Below are 22213 nucleotides of genomic sequence, written 5' to 3'. Positions count from 1 at the left end.
ACTGAGACGAACGATCCCACGCACACACGCGGCCGACCGCGCACGGACGGGACGGGGATTTATATGCAAGGGCGTTGTTAATGGCGGGAGGGGGTACGGCGTAGGGTATAGGCCTGTTGTCTCTTTCTCCGCCGAATGCTGCTCCCTCTCTTCCAGGCTTCTCTAACCTCGTTCCTCTTTCCTTCCACTATCCGTCTCGTCTTCGTCGTTTTTGGTCTATCCTTATTTACGAGAACCACACAGGCATTCGCGTCTTCTTCCTTCGCGCGATCGCGCGCTTTCGCTCCCTCAGAGGAGGGGGGATACCTTCGATGCTTCTCTGTCTTCTCTCCCCCTCCCTGTTCCGTGTTTCTCCTCTCTCTCTTGGGCTCTCTCTCTGTTTTTCGCCCGCTGGCAGACTCCAAGCACTCACGAGGATGGCCACGATGACGTAACGGAGCACGTGACTACCCAGCCAGCCAATGGAACGCGAGCGGTTTGAATCTCGCGGGCAGGCGAGACCCCACCTAGTGGCCCACCTTCAGGCCTGGTTATCATCGCATGCACATGCAGGATTGAGCCATTACCTGGTGCTTGGCGTTATAGGTATAATTATATAGCGTCGCGATACACATCGAGTAATGGTGATTTGTGGCCGCTCCTCCGCACACATGCTCGGTTCTCTGTGCAACCACGTGGTGGCCGCACCGCGTACCCTCCATACTCCCTCTACCGCTCTCTCCTCTCCCTTACTCCCTCGCTACCGGAGACTCCGGTCCTGCCACTGCGCGAATTATCGACGCGCAAGGAGTATGCGAATTTAATTACTCCCTTATCTCTTTCGGCTTTCCTGTTTTCACGCAGCCGCCTCGCGTCGCTGGACCTGCTCCTCCCGTCATCTTTTTCTTTTTCATCAATTCTTTCTTCTCTTTCTTTCTTTAGGGCTTTTTTAATTGCACGGATCCCCGGCGAGCATCGAGAGATAAATGGAGATTTGTTAATCGAGAAATTAACAGGCTTCCCTCGGACAGTGGAATACAGATGCTTCGTCATACTTTGGAAAGTATCGCGCGGTTCAACGCGTTCCTCCGCTTTGTGATCTTACGCGTGATTCGACAAAGTAGATACGTGTATGCAGCAACCGTTATCAGACACTGACGATCGTTGGTCAATTATAATGGAATTCCAGCTCCACCACAGCCATATTGCATGTTTGTTGGGATACGATAGGAATTATACACTATGGACCGCAGTCAAATAGTACGTGTCATGCGGAACAGGGCTCACTTCGCAGTGGCAACGCAGAATCCCACATTATTTCAGTTAAAACTGAATATGCAATGAAGATGTATTATTATTATTATTATTATTATTACTATTATTATTATTTTTAATTATTATTATTATTATTATTATTATTAGGGTAAAGTAGCCGAATATGAGACCCATTTCTTAAAAACAACATAACTCGTCACTGAGAACACTTTTATTAAAATTCTATACACGTTTTAAAAGTAGAATATGTATTCTTTAGCAACCTACTGGACAGTACTATAACAAAAATTAGGTTTCATCATAATAAAATAAAAATGAAAGTCACTCAAATACGCAGGTAAAAAAAAATGGGTTCCTAATATGAGACCCAGTTTGTTTTTTTCTGAAACTTATTTTTTCCTTCTTTTTTTATAAAGTTGGCACGTGAAATCTATTTCTTCACTACCGTAGGCTTCGTGGGCCCACCACCGAAGTCTTCATGGGCCCACCACGCCCATCGTAACACGTTATACGTTCACATAGCACATCTGAAGAATAAAGACCTGTGCAAAACGAGCATTCTGTATCATAATTTTCTTTCTTAATCACTTTCACCATTCAGAACAATTTCTTCTTCACTCTCATCTGTTGAACTTTCACGGGTCTCATATTTGGAAACAATAACATGATAACTACTAAGTAACTTCGAAGTTAAGTCTTCATCATTTAATGATACACACCTAGGAAGCCTTAGACTCCATTGTAAACACTATACAACAGTATTTCTGAAAATCATTATACACTTACCACTTTAGAGGTATTTGCAATTTAATCGAACCACTTCAAAAACTTTCTGCAACGTATTTCAAAAATATGTGCTTGCACAAGACGTTCAATTGATTGCAATGCCACTGCGCGGACAAAACAACTAATACACGGTTAGTTAGTACAGTGACTCGCATTAATATTCGGACACTCTTTAAAATCGCATAACTTTTTTAGAATTGCTCCAAACAACTTGAGTTTTTTTCAGAAGCTATTTCGCTGATTTCGGGAATTTTCGCGATTCTCGACCTTATTCTGCGATCTTTAAACGTTTGTAGCTCGGAGCAACGTTAACGTTTTTTTTTAATTTTCAATACAAGATCACAAAAAAAAAGTTTAAAAATCGACCTTTACTATTCTTTTCGCTATTCCAACCAAATACATTTTTTTTTCAAAACGACGAAACGCATCAGTTAGCAAACTAATCCTTCTAGCTTCTCAAAAAAACTCAAGTTGTTTGGAGCAATTCTAAAAAAGTTATGCGATTTTAAAGAGTGTCCGAATATTAATGCGAGCCACTGTAAGGAAATAGCATCACTATGACATTCAAGAGTTCCGTAGCGGAGATAAGCTGGGGTCTCATATTAGGAGCGGTCATCATATTCGACTACTTTACACTATTAATATTATTATTATTATTCGTCTTTATTACTCAGTAAATATACAAAGAAAAGAACCAGTAATACATTAAAGCAGATCGAAGTAAAAGGCCTGAAGAAGTGAGGAACCTAACCGTAACTACAAAAGAATAAAACTATAACTAAACTAAATAGGAAACAAGAAAGAGAAATTAATAGTACATTAGGATCAGCGTATTAAATTAATATCTGCGTATCCGTTGAGTTTCATTCAGATCCTTTTTCGCGAGTTCCACCCCCCACTTGAAGTTGTATCTACCTAAAGTTCTGAAACACCCTGTATCGTTTAACCCGCGCTGCCGCATCGAAAGCCAGTAGCAAAAGTCATCCAACTTCAAAGCAACTCTCATTGGCACGCCCGTAATTCCACGGGAAATTCTTTGCGCGAGAAAGAAAGCACGGCAGTTGGAAGTCGCTTCGACAGGCCGGTGATAACTCAGAAAGTCAATTCGCACCGTCGTCGCATTAATTCGAATTCGTCGGTAGAATGAACTCGCCGCGAAATTGTGTTTCGCCACGCGGCCAATCCCACTTCTGGCAAATTTAAATCGAGCCTCAACCTACTCGCAGGCGAATTTAGAGGCGGGGATATATACCTAGCCTGGGTTGATGGCGCGCGCACGCGATCAACCGAGCAGACCCGAGCGTATATCATCCGACGTTCGTTCGTCAGCGTGCTGAAGAATTTAAAGCGGCCACCGCCTGATCCTGCTCCTCCTGGCCCTCTCCCTGCCCTGGCAATGAACAATTTTGAAGAAGATACCGTTATTATGGCGCATGACGCAACGAATGGTATCGACAAGCCCGATATATTGGCCGATAAATAATGTTGCGAGACGTAAAATCAATGAATCGGTGCCCAGTCTCCTTTTCCGTTTCGCGTATTTGTTTTCCCGGACAATATTAGCTCCGAAAAAGTCCGCAAAAACACGCGAACACGCGAAATAAATATAAACGGGCGCGCGGGCAAAAAAGTTCGCGGCGAAGATATATTACGGAGCCTTTTATTAGTCCCTACCGAATTACACGGGACTATTGCTCTCTCCGCCGCGTCACAATTTCTACCGTGCACCTGGTCTACCCCCTATCCGTCAAAAGTTTATTTACATCTGAAATGCGCGCTTAATCTGTTCACTGGAATATATCTACATCGGTACGAGTCGTTTAAGCATACTTTCCTAATCAGTGGCGCACCCAAGACGAGTGCCGGGGGGTCCTAAGCACCCCCAAAAAGAGGCTTTGCAATAAGAAAAGAAAACTGAATTTTATTCTTTAAAATAAATTTTAACAATCACCTAAAGATTTTTATTATATTCGCGTAATAATATTTTTATCCGTTCAACTCGGCTCCGCCGAAAATTCTATTAGATCCTAATTATCTTTAAATAAACTAAGCGAATGTCCACATTATCTACACAGCTTTAATCGCTCAATAATTGCATACCTCTACGTATATTTTAATCCCATCAATAACATATGGTGATTTCTAAAGTTTCGGTGGCGCGGTGGCCACGTGGTTTCCGGAATGTTTCCAGCGGCGGCTTAGGTTGGGTTAGAAGGTCTAGGTACGTGTTCGTAGTTTGACGGAATGTTATTGCGGCCATAATCGCAGGCGCCAACAGGTGCGAGCTTGCACAAGCCTACACGCGAATGTATACGTAAGCTCGTAGGAGTGTGTCGGTGAGTCGTGTATACCTATATTACCGCCATAGGGCAATAAAGACCCCATCCCTATAATCTATGGCGGAAACAATAACTAAACAGGCCGGCGGAGCCGGCGAACCAGTGCTGACCCACTGCGAGTCGTTCGTAATGCTAATGGCCGCACGGTTGTCAATATTTTGACAGGAAATTAAGATGTGTCGGTTTCACCTCGATGACCAGACCGTTTAACACCCTTCCTCGCTTCCCAACTCACCCCTCGAACGTGGACGACTCAACGGTTTATCGAGCGTTCTTATAAATCCTCATTTCATCACGCGTACAATTTCCCAAGGATACGAGTAAAGTAAAAGTGTACGTATCGGTGCACCAGCAGGGAAAGAGTTACATAAGACGTAGCATCGATCAATGGCGGCGCACAGAACGTCCGAAGCCTCGGCGTGGAAGGCAAAGTTACATCGCAGGCTGAACTTTCCAGCCCGGAAGCTTGATTAATGTTGCGCACGGAAGACTGCCAGCGGCACATAACGAAATAATATTTCCGGCAACATCGCGGAAACACCTCGAGCCGCGTTTTCCTTTCAAACGTATCGCATGCGCTTGAGTGTCGCCGCGTGAAAGTCAATGTCGCGTTTATGCGGCCCCGAGACGCGTATCTACTATCCGCCGCGTGGATTTTCATTCGCGATCGATCGCCCGTCAACGTGCACATCGAATGTTGATCACCGGCTTCCAGCGAAGTCGCGACGCCCATAATTCTCGATCGGTATGATTGCCAGGCGAGTTATAAATTATCGAAGCCGTACGGACTGCCGGGGAATTACTTTCAAAATTTCTTGCAGCGAGAAATGCTTTTATGGGAGGGGAATAATATTTAATATACTATTTACGGATCCCTGAGAAGAATGATTTTGCTGCGGAAGCTTCGAGTGGGACGAGATAAAGGTATCGGCGCGAATTTAGAAGCTTGGAAAGTTAGTTGCTGGGTAAGAGGGTGCAGTATGCCACTGACCCACTTGCCCGGACCCTCTAATGTATATTAATAGCGGGATCGTGGCAGCTAACGGATAATACCTCTCATTCTCCGGATTCCGGGGTATCGTCTGGCGTGAAAAAAGGAGCCGGCCCCCGGAAGTTCCTAATTTTCAGGAGAAATACGTTTAGCCGAGCGCGCGGATGGTTTACGATGGCTCCGCGATGCAATGGCACTCTTGCAACAGCCCCGAACGCTCGGGGACGCGCGTTTCTACACGTTCCGCGCTCGCAGTGTCCGTACGTGTGCGGTTGTATGTATAGAGGAGGATGCGACGTATCTCCTGCCTCGATCTACTTCCTTATCGCAGCGAAATTGTCCTGCTCGCCGTGGCAGGTCCCCGGTCTCTTCCTTCCTCGAGACCAAGGGAGCGGGTAGCAAGGGCCGCGGGGTAAGAGGGAGGAGGGAAGGGGGTGAGAGAGACCGTACATTACTGCACGCGAAAAAAGACCATCCACAGGACGTTTAATTTCCGAAGCCTTTCCGCCAGCTCCATTCAAGGCGTCCGTGAATCCACGGCCAGGGCATGAATCCCGTCATTCAGCTGCCTCCCCACGCTACCACCCCTTCCCACCTCTCTGCCCTCTTCAGACTTACAGCTGCGGGGCACGACGGTGAAAAGCGTGGTCGCGGGCAATCTTCCCTCCGATACCCACTTCAACCCTCTCCCCCACCATAGAAAATCTCGCTGCAACGGAGGTCGAGCGCGCTAAAGCGGGATAGAAGAGATACGCCGGTTTGCAGTTCTTTGTCGGCCTTGAGTGATGCTCGCCCTTCCGAGTTCCCTGCGAAACTATCCCTCGATGAACCCATTGACAAATATAGTGACGGTCTTTCATAATTCTGTTCGGCAGGTAGGTACAAATGTCGCGTGATACATTTGTAGGTTGGTATTGTAATGCTATTGTTATCGGTGTTAACCCTTAACTGGTATCCTGGGCTCGCTCGTGACCCCAAGCACCCAAAGTTCGATGTACAATTTTCGGTTGTCTAGGTTGGTAAACTGAATTTCTAATTAATTTTATAATAATGGTTTAACTTTCTACGCTTATATTATTTTCTACATTACCTATGAAGAAAATATTTATAGTGGTTGCTCTAGTGTCGACTTTACAAATTTCTGTGTCCTTTTTTATTTGGGGTCTGCCACGACCCCAGTATACCAGTCGCGTTTGCCAAAAACAGTATACCAGTTAAGGGTTAAACTATCAACAGTAGTAAGATTGCTACAGTGGCAAAAGATGAAATGGCAACCGAAGGCCGTATCTACTGTACGAGGGCAGTTTTTGTGTTACACTTTTTAAAAACAAACCTTCATTAAGATTATACCTACTGAAAAAGTGAATATTCTTGTGGCGAGCGGAACGCGTCGCAACAGTTTCGTGCAGCGAAGGTTAAGCGATCCGCCGCGCGTGAGGCAGCGCGTCAAAACAAACGTCGCGACCTTTCTTCGCCCTAGCGGTGAGCCTTTTCGAGACTGACGTGGGTATTGTTCCTGATTTCTCCATATCTTTTGTTTCTCGAGAAATCAGAAATGAGATCGTATTTCTCGAGAATTTTCGAGAAATAGAAAAAAATATTGCGAAAATTATATTTTTCGAATAATGTTGATAATATTTATCAAAAACGCAAGAAAACTTTAACTAAACGATTATTCCGGTCTAATTTATACAAAACTTGTGTAAATGAAAAATAGATATTAAATATAATTGGTAAATTTATTTACTATTTTTCTCGAGAATACCGAAAATACTGAAAGAAAAATTTGTTTCAACCCATCGTATATAAATACTTTCCTACGCTAGGCTATTGTTTTGAAAACGCGTGCGTGCGGTGTGCACTATCGTAAGTTTTATTTCTTTATTAACTGTTCCCAAAATCTCTCCACTTTTCTGAAAAAGGCATTTATTAGTTAAAGACTTAACGATTCGAATGGTATTTTTTTCAAGCCAAACCGAGGGTGGGAACGATGTCAAATCGCGATTTGAAACTTTGACATCGATTACTGTTAAGTTTATTAACAATAAACAAAATATTCTATATACATTTTGAGAAAGCATTCCTTCAGCTTTAAAATGAACCCAAGATCTTGGCATTATCTTTAAAAATGACCGAGATATTACAGTTTAAGTGATGAAGCGTCAGCCGATTTTGTTTGAATTTTCGAAACTTTAACATTAAATATTTCGAAAACTATTTGACATAGGCCGTTGAAATTCAGTATACATTGTTTCTGCAAGGTTATCGACAAATGCTGCAATTTTGAAGAGAATCGGTGAAACTAAATTTTTCATCTATTCGTTTTGACGTGGAATAGCTCAGACGTGGGGATAAGCGTGGCCCAGGCAGCTCTCTGACGAGAGCGATTGGAAGAAACACATCGATATTCGAATACTCTTTAGACCAAGCGCGTCATTATTTTACTCGTACCAAAAACCCTACAATTGTTAATTTTCAATTTTAAATTCTTAATTATATTGGCGCTATAAAATGGGTTCAAACAAGCAACTAATCGTCGTTTGTGAACTTGACCCTTTCTCAAAGCCACCCCCCTCCCTCCTGGAAGAAAGTCTGCGGACGTCCTTGGTCTTTGTATTAAATAACTTTAATTTATCGATGCGAGACAATATCTGGAAAGAACAGCAGACAATTTTAAAACTCGAATGGTAATTTCCACCTGCACGCATTCGGGCCGTTTCCCTCGGTCGATTTACCATATCGTTATCTCTCGGGTGTTAATTTCTCACGAAAACACGATTAATTTGTTCACCTGTGTTCCTGGATCTTATCTCGCCGTCTTTATCCGGCAAGGCGTCGCTGCTTTCACCGTGATCTCATCGGGGCACCGTGAACGGGGCCGAGTTTTGTATCGCGTGAATTCGCGACACGTTGCACGCGTTGTAGTTTCCCCAGTCGGAAGCTCATCGGGGATGCCGCCTAAGTGGCCAGGCCGTATAAATCCTCGACTAATTCGGTAAACAGCGAACGTCTTGGACCCCCCGCAGCGGACTGCTGCGTTAAACAGCCCGTAAAGAAAACGCGACAACAATTATTCCCCTTTGTGCCGACGCCTGTACGCGCAATCAAGCTAATCCTGCGGAGCGACAACCAAGGCTTAGGACCCCTCCGGCGAACACGCCGGCATATTTGTCAGGGGTTGTTACTTAAAGAAGTGGAGTTCCGAGCCGTAGAAGCTGTTCTTCTTCGAACGATACAATTCAGAGCGTGGGGATGCAGGTGAGTTATTTGATTGAATAATAACTTACCAGATCAATTCCATAAATACATATATTCAACTCAGTGGCGCACTCAGGATTTAGCCTTGGGGGAGCCGAGTTGAACGGATGAAAATATTTTTAAGAACAATTTATTTAATGCATTTTTTCTTAATGCAAATTCAATAAAATTCGTTAGGATGAATGTACCTAATATCGCCTAGGTTCCTAATATCGCCACTCGTTGTATCTCGCTAAGCAAGCACTAAAATTTATCCGGCATGAACTGAATTAGTAGGTACCTAAGTACGTAGGGTAATTGTGGGAGAGATGCCGCACTGGGAGAGACGCCGCACTTTCGGTATCTCAGGGTTATCGGCAATAAAATACAATACTGTCGATTTTATTTGCTTTAGGCTGTTAGTTTAGGTTAGATTAATAGGCGAGAACGTGTTTTCATTATTACTTTTAATGATTTTGCTATTTTTCAAAGTAAGCCTACCGCACGTTGCCTCAATAGCTATACGTCGAGTTTAGTTTTGCAAGCGTAGTAGTTAAAAATTCATAGCTTTTCGTGATATAACTTTTGTAATACGTTAAAGGAACTCTGTGGAATATTTCTCGGCCAGAATAGGTCATATTCAACATAGCACTTGGAAATACAAAAGTGCGGCGTCTCTCCCGGGCATTTGGGATAGATGTCGCATTTTTATGCGCACTGTATCGGAAGGTACCTAAGTCGACTAAATGATGTTTTTAATGTTAAAAATACAAAAAAAGTGTGTCAGAATAGATACCGCGGTATCTCAAGGCAAAGTATTTATTTTTTAATGACAAATCTGATAATCCAAATATATTTGTGGGCTTTTTACTCTTTTTCACATTTTATTTTTATTTTATGTTTAATGAATACGGAAGGAAGAATTAAATTTAGAATAGCAGAAATAATATCTGTATTTATTCATTTTTCCAATTTTATTGTATTTTATAACTGCATAAATTAAAAAGATGTTTCCTTTTACTTTGCTTTTTACTATTTGTTTTTAAATAAAAAGTTAAAATTACCAAGTTTAAATGGAAAATTAACCATATGTGTAAAATTAACCAATGATTAATTAAATCAATTTTTGTAATCACCCGTTACCCTAGGTGATTACAAAAATTGATTTAAACAATAAAATCCAGCTTTATTTTCTTTTTACAAAGCCCCTTCTGTGGGGATGCCAAGCAGACAAGGGCAAAAGTTTTATTTAAATAAAACTTCAATTAACAAATAAAAGTTAAAAAATAATTTGTCACGTGTCGAATAAAGTTAACTCGGGTTAACGAACGAACGACGAATATTTTTTTACCATTAATTTGTTACTCGAAATTTTATTTAAATCAAAATTTTACCGCTCTCTGACCGATGAAAATACGTGTTGAACATAGGTGTTCTCTTTCGATAATATTTTGTCAGGAGAGTCAAGTTCAAAGGTAACGGAAACGATAAAACGCTGACGTTTAAAGCATCCCTCGGGAAAGCATGCAGGCAGTCAGGCTCGTATAGAAGCGGATAAAACGCGGGACCGTAGCATATTTATTTTCCGTGCCATTTAATAGCCGGCTCGCCGCGACAAGACAATCATACGGGTTTGGAAAATCGTCGAGCTAACTTAACGGCGCTATAAAATCCGGCTCCTGGAGGGCACGCGCGTATCCCACATCCCCGTAGCGTCGCGTCGCGTCGCCGGTGCCACCCCACGCGCGGACTTACCCTCTGGCACGCGGGTGCTCCGGCAACGGGACGATCCGGGGACACTCCTTCCGCCACGTATATTCTCATTTGGCCGGCGTGTTTTACAACTCGACTCTCGTTTCACGACCGCTAAACGTGATGGATGCCTAGAAGTTGCACGGGCCCGCAAATCATAACCGGCTGAGCGTGCACGCGCGTGCTCACGTCGGGGCAGCCAGCTCGCTCCGCTCGCCGGCTCGTTATTCGGTGAAATATATCGCGTTACGCAGTTACGCAAGCGAGTACAACGCTTCCGCGTTTGAGATATCGCAGCGCGGAATGCACGCGCGCCGATTAATTAAACCGCGGCAAAAATGCACCGACTTCCAGCGTCGCGCCTCCAACAGGCTCGCGAAATTTTCGCCCGACGAAGATTGGGGGTGAGGGGAGGGGAATCTGGGTCCGGAGCGGGGTTCGCGCTAGAAATATCGAATGACGCGCGGAAGAAAGTAAGATTTGTGGCGGTGTACGTTTCAGGAGGACGCTCGGGCCCCTCAGAATCCGACCGGAGGATGAATTGTTTCTGTTAACCCGTCTGCTTCTGCTGTTTAACGCGGATTAACAGTTCGCCGTCGATCAGGAAAGTTTGACGACGCGAGGGGGTTGCGGGCGGTAATCCGTGGCGCGCGGCTGATTTATCGGCCAGATAAATATGACTGCTACGGCCTCTGGAACTTCCCTTCGACGAATTTCGATATTAGATAAAGAAGAGGGAGAAGAAGTTTGATCGTGAATCACGTCTCTTGAGGAGCGAGAGGTGGCCGGGGGGGATTTTTGCAAGGATTCGTGTATCGTTGGCCGAACGCGCGAGCACGAGGAGTCGCTTACGTTCGAACGTCGAAGGATTTGCCTGTTGTTTACAACGGGCCGAGTAAAGTTTACGCGGTCGAGATAAATTCTCGCGGCAAGGTGGCTGCGGGTGCTCCGAACACCGTCAGGATCAGCGAGATCCCTAATGAATCTGGCCGAAGGACCCTGCGGGAGTTGGCCCCTCCACTTTTGAGCGGGTGCAGCGAACTTTAGCGCGGTTCCTCGGTCCCGCGGTAGCTAAGACTTGGTTTCGAGTTTCCAACGAGCCGGGGATACCTTACAAGGTATCGTTCCACCTTCCACCAACTTACGACCGTTTGCAATTACCTACACTTATAACTACGTACGAAAGCTACGGATTCTCTGCGGTGCCCGCAGTCCACCGCCGCGTTCCATCCGGCCAAGTATTCGCCAAGTTACTGTTATTCTTGCAAAACTCAAGACGCGTAAATAACGCGGACAGCAGTCGGACACGGCCGAGCGTGGTTTAAGGGGACGGAGTAACCCCTCGCCGATAGGGGGAAGAACTAGCTTGCTGCGCGCACTTCCTGCTCGGAAACTATTCATAGTAAAGGATCTGCGTCTGTACAGGGAATGTCTCGCCTCACGGAATGTCTCGCCTCACATTTCTGCCTGCGCGAAATTATGAACAAATGACATATTTAATTATATATTCGCCGTGACCTCCTTTAATCTACATAGGAGCTATTCCACGTCAAAACGAATAGGGGAAAAATTTAGTTTCACCGATTCTCTTCAAAATTCCAGCATTTGTCGATAACCTTATAAAAACAAATTTTACTGAAATTCAACGACCTATGTCAAATAATTTTCTAAATATTTAATATTAAAGTTTAGAAATTCAAACAAAATCGGCTGACGCGTCATCACTAGAACTGTAATATCTCGGTCATTTTTAAAGATTATGTCAACGTCTTGGGTTCATTTTAAAGCTGAAGGAATTCTTTCTCAAACCGTATATAGAATAATTTGTTTCTTGTTAATAAACTTAACTTGAGAAAGCATTTCTTCAGCTTTAGAATGAACCCAAGACGGTGGCATTATCTTTAAAAATGACCGAGATATTACAGTTTAAGTGATGACGCGACAGCCGATTTTGTTTACATTTTCGAAACTTTAACATTAAATATTTAGAAAACTATTTGACATAGGTCGTTGAATTTCAGTAAAATTTGTTTTTACAAGGTTATCGACAAATGCTGCAATTTTGAAGAGAATCGGTGAAACTAAATTTTTCACCTATACGTTTTGACGTGGAATAGCTCATAGTCAGAAGATAAGCGATCCAAAATATCGAAAACTCGGCAAGTTTGCTGAGAAATTGTAGTTTGAGTTTGAAAGCGACATGGTAGAGCGGTTGGTGTAAGCGTGCGATAATAGCCAGCGGGTGGAGTAACTTTTGCCGCATTTTGTCGTGCACGGAGAGGGCAGTAATAGTTACATATTCTCGTTGACCAGGTCCATTTCGACCGTGATGGCCGCGATATACGGTCGCGTTACGGTTCACCGAACGATTTGACGCCGAGAGGCAGAGTCTCCGTGGTCCGGCCGCGGATGCGACCGCGGCCAGACGTTAATATGCGCTCTGCCTCGTGACTGTTAATCTCCTCGAAGCTGGTCACGGTCGCTTTACTTTTACGTGGCCGTCTGGCGAGAAGTTTGAGCGACGAGAGAAGAAGCAAAACGAGCCCGGGATCCTCGACTCTGGAGGACCTTGCGCGTACCATCGCGGGAACGACGCTGACGCTTCGGGTGCAGCAATTGATTCGTTCGTTATCCGTCTGTCGGAAGGGATCGCTGGAGTCGCGTTGACGCGTTGATCGAGACCGGTTCGCGATCGCGGAAAAGCAGGCGGACCGGTGCAAAACAACGGGGGTAATTTCGTCTGCACGGGTGCCCGGCTCGAGCGACACCGTAGCGGCTCGGAATAATAGGGCGCCGCCGCCGATAGATCAATTCGAAAATGCCGAGTTAATGATTAGCTCGCTCGGTTCTTGGCAATTTATCGGCAAATGCCGGAGTACCGGTGCCGGGAGTGACTTCGATAGTTAATTCACAGATAAGCACGCATTGAAAATGACGGATCGGCCGCGCACGGGCGGCGAACGAGCGCTCAGTAGAATTTCTCGCGCATAAATAAAGGTGGTGGCCCGTGGAATCGTGGGTCTCGCGAGGTGCCGCGGCCGCCGCCGACGACGACGACGAGGACGACGTCATCGTCGTTTCGCCGTGCGATACATAGGTAGGTGGTTAGTGCCGTATACATATATCTATATATGTATATATATTCCAGGACTCTGGCCATGGAGAGTCTTCAACCCCCTTTCTCTCCTCCCACTCGCGAGAGAAGACACGGTCGAGCACGGCGAGAGATAGCGAGAAGGGAAGGCGAAAGGCAAAGAAGATCAGGGACGCCGGGGCGAAAAACAGAGAAAGAGTATAAAGTTCTCTGGACACACGGGCCCGACGCATACGTAGCCATGGTACACCAGGTATGGCGTAGTGGCGAGGCGGCGTGTTGGTAGCGATAAATCATGGGTTACCACATTGTAGCCCAGTAAATCATCGGACGCGGGGAACGCGAGAGCTTCCCAGCGTGAAATGAAACGAATTCATCTCTGTCAGCCCCCACTACCTGCCCCCTGCTCGCCTCTCTTTCCCAGCCCTTCTCTTTCTCCCTCTCGCAACTAACCCCACCGCCTCCAACGGTTACTCTTGCTCACTCGGACCCTTTCTCATTCCACCTCATTCTCTCTCATTCTCTCCTCCCTACCCCCCCTGTATCTCGTTTCACCTCGTGCACTACCGCCATCCCTCGATCCACCGCCCACAACCCCCGCGACCCTTCCTAGCCCCGTGTTTTCTATCCTTCGCACGCAACGGAATAGGGTGGATACCTACCTATGTATACACCATCCGCCTCGCACATATTTACTTTCCTCCTGGTTATACATAATACTTGCTTCCACATACCCTCGTCACGCTTCTTTCCAAGAGAATCATCTAGAGCCTTTCGCGCGCGGGATTCCTACTTCTTCTTATTCTTCTTACTCTTCTTCTTATTCTTCATCTCCCGCCGCCCTCTGCTCCCAACACGCTTCGTCCCTCCTATGCTCTTCCTCGCCATCGCGCGGAGTGCCTCCATTATTCTCTTCCGAACTATTCTTCGGGTCTACCGATACCTAGCCTGTTATGCCCGCGTTCGTTTTCATTTTCGGCCAGAGGGTTTATTAAATCTTCCCCCACCCCTCGGCCACCATTGATGCGAACACATGTCTCACGCAACAGCGGGAAACTATCTAGCCCGGCGATTCACGACGTCACGATCGTACGGGGCACGTAATCGCGGAACGTCCGACTGCGTTTCGAGCGGTATCTAGAGACGCGGTAGCGTCTCGACGCCAAGCACGTGAAAGACACCCTGTATATGTTGAATGTCGCTACCACTATCATTTACTCGTCACACAGCTATTCCAACCTAACCTGAAACTTATTTCATTAATATCTCATCACGCCTGCAATATTTTCTAAATTTAAAGGCATTTTCGTTATGTAAACCGCATATAAGCTTTCGAATAAGACCAAATTCAATAAAATCAGTCCACGCATAACAGAGATATCGTAATATCGTCTCATGGATCAGTCGTAAACGGTAGGATTTTTCTTCTGATTCTTCTTCTTTTTATTCTCCTACCAAATTTTGTCGACATAATACGTATACGCGTTACACGCACACGATTAGCCAAAGAGAAACTAACGCATGTTTCGTTCGTCAATCGCTATCTTCACTATGCAATCTACTCCAAATTTTGACAGCTTACCGTCAAGTTATTACCAAGTTATAAACGTGTTTTTACAAATATGAATCGGTGTACCATTGAATTGCAACTAAACTGCAGTCTCAAACACAAGGTAAGTTGCAGAAATTTGAATTGCGACATATTTGAATATCATCAAACAGTTTTTTATTTGTAACTGAACTGAGGATTTTATGTATATATAGATAATCGAAGCGTAAAATGATGCTGTGACTGGATTTATCCTTAAATCTGTCCCGTGATAATTTGTAATTTATAATATTAAAAATTATCTGAAGTCATTCCCTATGCAAATTATCTCTGTAAAAAGAATTGAGATCCCCATAAAAAACTTAAAAAAAATAAAAAAATTACACCAAGTACATACATAAAAAAGTCGAGGACGAAAACGAGTATTATCAAATAAATCACAAAAAATAAAAGATAATAAATATAATATTAAAAATTATCTGAAGTCATTCCCTATGCAAAATATATTTGTAAAAAGAATTGATATCCCCATAAAAAAAACTTAAAAAAAATATAAAAAAATTACGCCCAGTACACGAAATCAAATAAATCACAAAAGAATTGAAGATAATAATAATTAGAATATAAAAAAAAATGTGGAATCAAAATGAGCTGCAAGTACATAAAGATGCTTTTCAACTGTGAAGCTTTCACATAATTTGTCAAATTAAAACTCTGACAATATGGGTACATTTTCATTATATTGCGTTTTAAAATAATTCTTATTCATCGACACCTTGACCTTGCCTGGCCACGCCAAGTATTCGACTTCCAACCCGCAGACATCTAGGCAAATGTCTAGATGTTACATTTTATCTTCACATTATATTAAAATGTCCGCGATATGGGTAATGGAATGTATGAACGCAGCATTTTAGCTGTGTATATGTAGTTGTGTCATTTTAAGCGCAGTTGGAAAGCATCTTTATGTACTTGCAGCTCATTTTGATTTCACATCTTTTTTTATATGCTAATTATTATTATCTTCTATTCTTTTGTGATGTATTTGATTTCATGTACTTGGCGTAATTTTTTTACTTTCTTGATGCTTTTTTATGGGGATTGTTCTTTAATACGAGCATAAATCAACGAACATTTGCGTGGCGCGCGTCCCCCTTTCGAGCGCCAAAAAATGCCGTCTCGAATCGCGCGGAACACCGCGGAACCCGCCCTTGCCGCGCGTGAGGGTCCAGAGGTCAATCGCACCCCTTTCGCTCCCTCGATGCGAACCTCACCCCTCGCCCCTATAAAAGACACTCGGGATAACAACCTCGATGGTCTTCAGCGCGAGCCATCGGCCGTCCATTTTGTTCAGGAACGCCTTCCGAACGCGTTGATTTTCTTTCCTCGTGACGTTAAGTCGGGGCTCGGCCACCGTGGCGGCGGGGCTGGTGGCGGGGATGCACGTCCGCACCGCGATATTTATCGTAATTTGATACAAGCGGGCCACGGACAAAAAATTGCTTCCAGCTAGCTCGAGACTGGCCGCGGGAGAAGGGATGAAAAGGTGGGGGCTAGAAAGGAGAGCCATAGATCGCGAGCAGCTCAGACGCAGCCGCGCCCCCGCCCTCCTCAACCCCCTGTGCGACTCGCTATCGTCCGATACCGCTCGTTTCTCCGGCCCCCTCGCGTACTCCAACTTTTCCCTTCCCTTTGCTTCCTGCTCCCCTCGCCCCTCTTCTCCTCTGTATTATACGTTTTTCCCTGATCCGGCCTTCGATCATCTCGGGTAAACACAGCGGTGACCGATGACTCGCAAAAACGAGCCAGCTTCCTGACTAGACCGGTAAACACCACCGCTTTCTGACGCGACGCGCCTCCCCCACCCCTACGCGATCAAATTTAATATGTTTCCCTTTCTTCTTTTATTTTATTTTTTTTTTTTTTTTTGGTTGACATTTTTCCGTCCGACACTTTGGAGTTTAATTCAACGGCGCGGACGCGAGTTCGACGCTGATACCGAAATTGCGCTCCGTTACATCGTAAATTCCGCGATAAATCCACACACGCGAAATAGTAACGCGGAAACGCCGCGCGCTGTTTGGACGAACGCAGAAATTGCCGCTGACGACGACAAATATTTCGTTACGGTCGTATTTTCGCTGTAACTCTGTTTGATTTAATCTTTGTCTTTTTTATTGGCGAGCAATGGATATTCCTGGCAATTTCTGGGCTTCGATGCGTGCTGGGGGACAGGACGCGATGGCCACAAAGGCGAGCGTAGGGTATCTCATCGGTCCGGGTTCGAAGAAACTCGTTCCTGCTGACCGAATAGATCTTCATTAACATCAGGTAGATTCGAAAACAGACCCGTTATTTATCATCCTCAATTAAGCCCGGGTCTCGCTTGATAAATAGTACCGTTGCTCAGGTGACAGAAAATGGTCCTTGATTTATTAATCTCAAACAGTTACTCGAAACGTGACAATGTAGTTATTTTAATCTTATTACGCCTTCGAAGGATTAATCAGGAAATAAGGTAAATGGCCCAGTGATTAAACAGGGCCCAATAATTAAAAATTCAGATGAAAATTTGTTAATATTAACAGTTTTACTAATTTGCAACGTTTAAACTGATCAAAATATAATTGCAAAATGTATTAGCTTTATATAGATACAGTTATATGCCTACATCACTGAATGGTTATGTCATGAAAAAATATTATTGCACAGTAAAGCTTCAAAGTTTCAATCTCGCTTCTTGCCTAATAGGCTCGAGCAAGCGAGAGAATATTTTTGTTAAGGTTGTAATTAATTATTATTTTATAATTTTTGAAATAGTACAGTTGTTTTGGATTTATTAAATATTGAAGAATTGAAAATTAATTGAATCTCCTATTAATTTTTGTTTTTAATATTGAAATTGTTGCGTTTATCCACTGGTACTCGATAATATGACACGGACCAGTCATTAAACGCATGTTTAGTGGTGTTTGAACACTGGTTAGAGACGCCAGTATTCCGTGATATTTTGAAATTATCAACATTTATTTTACCAAAGTAAGTGATTTTTGTATCCTATATATTTACGTTAATAATACTAGACAAAAATATAATACTGTTTAAAAATTATTAGGATAATTAATCTGAAACTCGTCATAATATTAACATAACCTACAATTTTATAATATACTTTTATTCATTTTTTTAACTTATTCTTAATTTTTTTCGGACATATAAAGTAATGCCGAAGATAAAGAGGAAGAACTATAGTCAGAAAGATGTGTGTGCAGCAATAGATTCGTATAAAGATGCTGCAATGGGTCCGTCAACTTATTTGACAAAAAAAAGAGGAAGATACAAGTAATTTAAATTTAATAGAATCGAATTTAATGCCACTCGACCTATCGAATGACATTAATTTACAAGGAAGAAACCCTTCACCATTCACAACAACGCTGTTTTGGCCTAAAGAAGTTGAGAAGAAAAAAAAAATAAAAGATTGAAAGAAAAATTACCAACCGTAGCAACGTCTGATGATTGGTATAATTACCATACAAGAAAAGAAGAAAAATTAATAAAGCAAAAGGAAATAGAAGATAAAAGAAGACAAAGAGCTGAAACTAAAGAAAAGAAGCAATTGGAACAGGAACTGAAAAAGCGCATTAAACAAGAGACAGATGCAGGGAAATTGAAGCTACGACTAAATAAACCCAAATTAATTAATAGAGGAAAATAATAAAAAATTGAACACAAATTTATTATAAATAAAATGATTTTATTACCCCAAAATATTACCATGTTGATTTCTTTTCATTAACTGATAAAAACAGTTAAATTAAATAGATATTCAATAATTGGGACTGCTAATTAATGACTAGGACATGCTATGAATTTCATTTAATTACCGAGCTACATGAACAGTTTCATGTTTCAATTAATTTAAAACTTTTCCTTTAACAAATATAGATTCTTGTTACTTTGTCTGAATGTAGAAATTTTACGCTTTAGAATAATCATCTTTACCTTATGACCAAAATTTTTACGCTTCTCGACGGACTAATTACGAGATCCCTGTAAACGGTAACCGATGCGTCCATCCACTCCCTTGCCAAATAAATAGAATACATAGTTTCCAAGCTGAAAGCTTCTTGCAGTTCGCATCCGTGACGCAGAGCCCTTCTTACAGTTAAAAACGGGACGAATGAAGGGCAAGGAGAAGGAGGAGCTTGTAATTTATAGAAGGGAAACGTCGGAAGGATGAAGAGAGCGTCGTGGACGGCGTAACGCACGACTGCAACTAATCCGCGAAAGGTCGTTGGTCACGGGGAGCAAGAATGCAAGGAAGTAGTGCACTAATTAGGAATCACCTCCATTTGTTCTTTTATTTAATCAGTGCAGCGGGGGGTGCTCGAGTAGATAGCCAGGACGGGCGGAAGAGGAAAAGCCGAAGCAGAGAAGGGAAGGACGACGAGGGGTGGGGGGGGCCGGAGGAGGAGGGAGGGTTTCTCGCGTTGCGGTGGCAGACTATTACGGGACTCCCACATAAATTGGATTGTCGCTCGGTCCAAATGTATGTAGCGATAAATCCAGCCGGCAAAAATAATGGCGACTCATTTTGTAAATGGCGTAAAACTTAAAATTGTGCCGGCCCCGTCGGTGAGCTTTATGGATGGGGTGACAGCGTCTCTATCGCAATCGGTATCAGCGAACCGGCTTAGAAAAGGAGATAGATAGGTCCGGTCGAATAGAATTGGTTACGTGAGCAAAGGAAGGAGACTGCGTCGGGGAAGGGGGTTGGAGCCTTACCACCCCGCCAATAAAGCGTCCGCCGACTTTCCTTTGTCTCCGTTGTCCTCGCTCTTCGTCAATACGCATCTAAAGCGTGCTGCTTGACGAATCAACTGGATATGTTGTTCTCGGTTAACGAATTGCTGGTGGAAGAAATAAAAGTAAGGAAAGTAAAAAAAAAAATACTTAATTTCGGACAGCTCTGTTGGTTAACGGGTTCATTTACATTATTTCGGTAGATTTTTGCGACTCGGGACGAGGGGGAATGAGGTTTCGCGCGGGTAATTTGACGATCGCACGGGCCTATCGGTCTGACTCACCCCTGACGTATGCGAGAGCCCTTAACCCCTCCGAATCTCATGACTATCTGTGCCGAGGACCAAACCTGGGACCACCTTTATAGCCGACTTCATTGAACGCAGCGCGCGTTTATCTCTGAACCTGTACGTCATCCCCTCCCCCGGCCTCCCCGCCTGCCAACCCTATCCTGGCACCCTTTCTCTCTCCGTCTCGCTCTGCCCGCCTCTGTCCCCTTTATTCTGTCAACGTGGCACTCAGCCACGGTGCATCTTCCCGTGGTTCGACGGGGAGGAACTGTAAAGCCCGAACCGCTTCGTCTTCATTTACCAATGCCCAACATTGATTCTCGTTCTTCTCATTGCCATTGTCGCGAGGCGGTGCTAAGTTAGAGTAAGGGGTTGGGCGGCTTTATTTATAGAATAGACCACAACAGCCCGAAGTCTGGTGCATCGAAACGATCGCGATTCGTAGCTGCCGAAGAAAGCGTTCTACGTTCTGTCAAAAAACTACCGGGAATCGATCATTTGAAAAGCTCGCTTAAAGGGATTGTTGATATTCTTTTTGTCGCTAAGTTGGCACAACTGTCCTCTATACTCGCGCGGAGTTTGAACGTCACTTGTCATTTAGTTTGTTTACAGTGCGCCATTGCGTCAGTTCATCTCAAGTGTGTTTTGCTATTTTTACAATGGATAAAAATATCGAACAAAGAATCTGTCTGAAATTTTGCATTGCAAATGGAATTTCGTGTGCCGAAGCGCTGAAAATGTTACATAAGGCTTACGGTGAATCGACTTTATCCAAAAACACGCGCGTGTGAGTGGCACAGTGCATTTAAAAGCGGTCGAGATGTGGCGGAAGATTTGCCTCGCTCTGGTCGGCCATCAACGTCTTCAACTGAACTTCGCATCGCTAAAGTAAAGGAAATGGTGGCTGGAAATCGTCGTTTAAGTCTGAGAGAGGTAGCCACCGAAATTTCTGTGTCTCGCGAATCAATTCGTACCATTTTAAACGATTGTTTGGGCATGAAACGCGTTGCCGCTCGACTAGTGCCGAAAGACCTGAATTTTCTGCAAAAACTCAATCGCGTTAAGGTCGCTGAAAATATGTTAGAACGAGTCAATTCCGACCCCACATTCATAAAACGCATTGTAACTGGTGACGAGACATGGGTTTACGAGTTTCACATGCAAACCTGTCAACAAGCTTCGAAATGGCGCCTTCCAATTGAGCCGAAGCCGAAAAAAGCACGTCAAAGTCGATCAAAAGTGAAGGTGATGTTGACAGTTTTTTTTTTCGATTACCGCGGTGTTGCGCACTCGGAATTCTTGCCGCAAGGTAAGACAGTAAATAAAGAATATTATCTGAGCGTTATGCGGCGTTTGAGAGAGCAAATTCGTCGAAAAAGACCAGATTTGTGGAAAGAAAACTCATGGATTTTGCACCACGATAACGCACCAACTCACAAGGCTATTATCGCGAACGAATTTCTGGCCAAAAACTCAAGAAATCTTATCGAGCAGCCACCGTATTCCCCTGATATGGCTGCGGCCGACTTTTTTCTTTTTCCAAAACTGAAATTACCGCTTCGAGGCACCTGTTTTCAGTCGATAGATGACATAAAAGAGAATTCGCGGCGAGTACTGAAGCTGATTCCAAAAAATGCGTTCAAAAATTGTTTCGATGATGGGGTTCTTCGTTGGCATAAGTGTATTATTTCGAAAGGGGCCTACTTTGAAGGCGATACAATAAATTTGGATGAATAATACATATTTTGTGTTTCGTTGACCAATTCCCGGTACTTTTTTGACAGAATGTATGTGTTCTATTTTTTTTTTGTACTGTTTTCGAGTCGCTCGACTCCGTCGATTAGAAGTGAGAGGGGCAGGAACCACCCTGAAGAAACGGAGACGATTCATCGAATATACCGGGCGAAGATCGAGCGAGGGCAGTTCCGTTTCTTGCCACGAAGTAATAAAAGCTCCGAGCGTGGTAAGAAAGCTGCGCGTTCGAGATAGATAGGAAATCTAATTCCCTGGCAGAGGGTGGTGTCCAGGTCTGGGAGATCATCCCTCAGCGTATTATTTATACGCCAGCGAAATTGGTGGTCGGGCACGCCAGGCACGCTCTCCCATCCCTCTTGG

At 43.8% G+C, this 22213-nt stretch overlaps 1 protein-coding gene across 1 annotated transcript in view; it reads right to left on the bottom strand.

The window, feature by feature from the left end:
* LOC143366141 (homeotic protein antennapedia-like) overlaps positions 1-22213 on the bottom strand; it is a 368003-nt gene that overhangs the window by 151048 nt on the left and 194742 nt on the right. The gene's annotated exons all lie outside the window — the stretch shown is intronic.

Source organism: Andrena cerasifolii, chromosome 2, assembly GCF_050908995.1.
Source record: "Andrena cerasifolii isolate SP2316 chromosome 2, iyAndCera1_principal, whole genome shotgun sequence".
NCBI lineage: Eukaryota > Metazoa > Arthropoda > Insecta > Hymenoptera > Andrenidae > Andrena > Andrena cerasifolii.
This window is presented reverse-complemented; position numbering and strand designations above follow the sequence as displayed.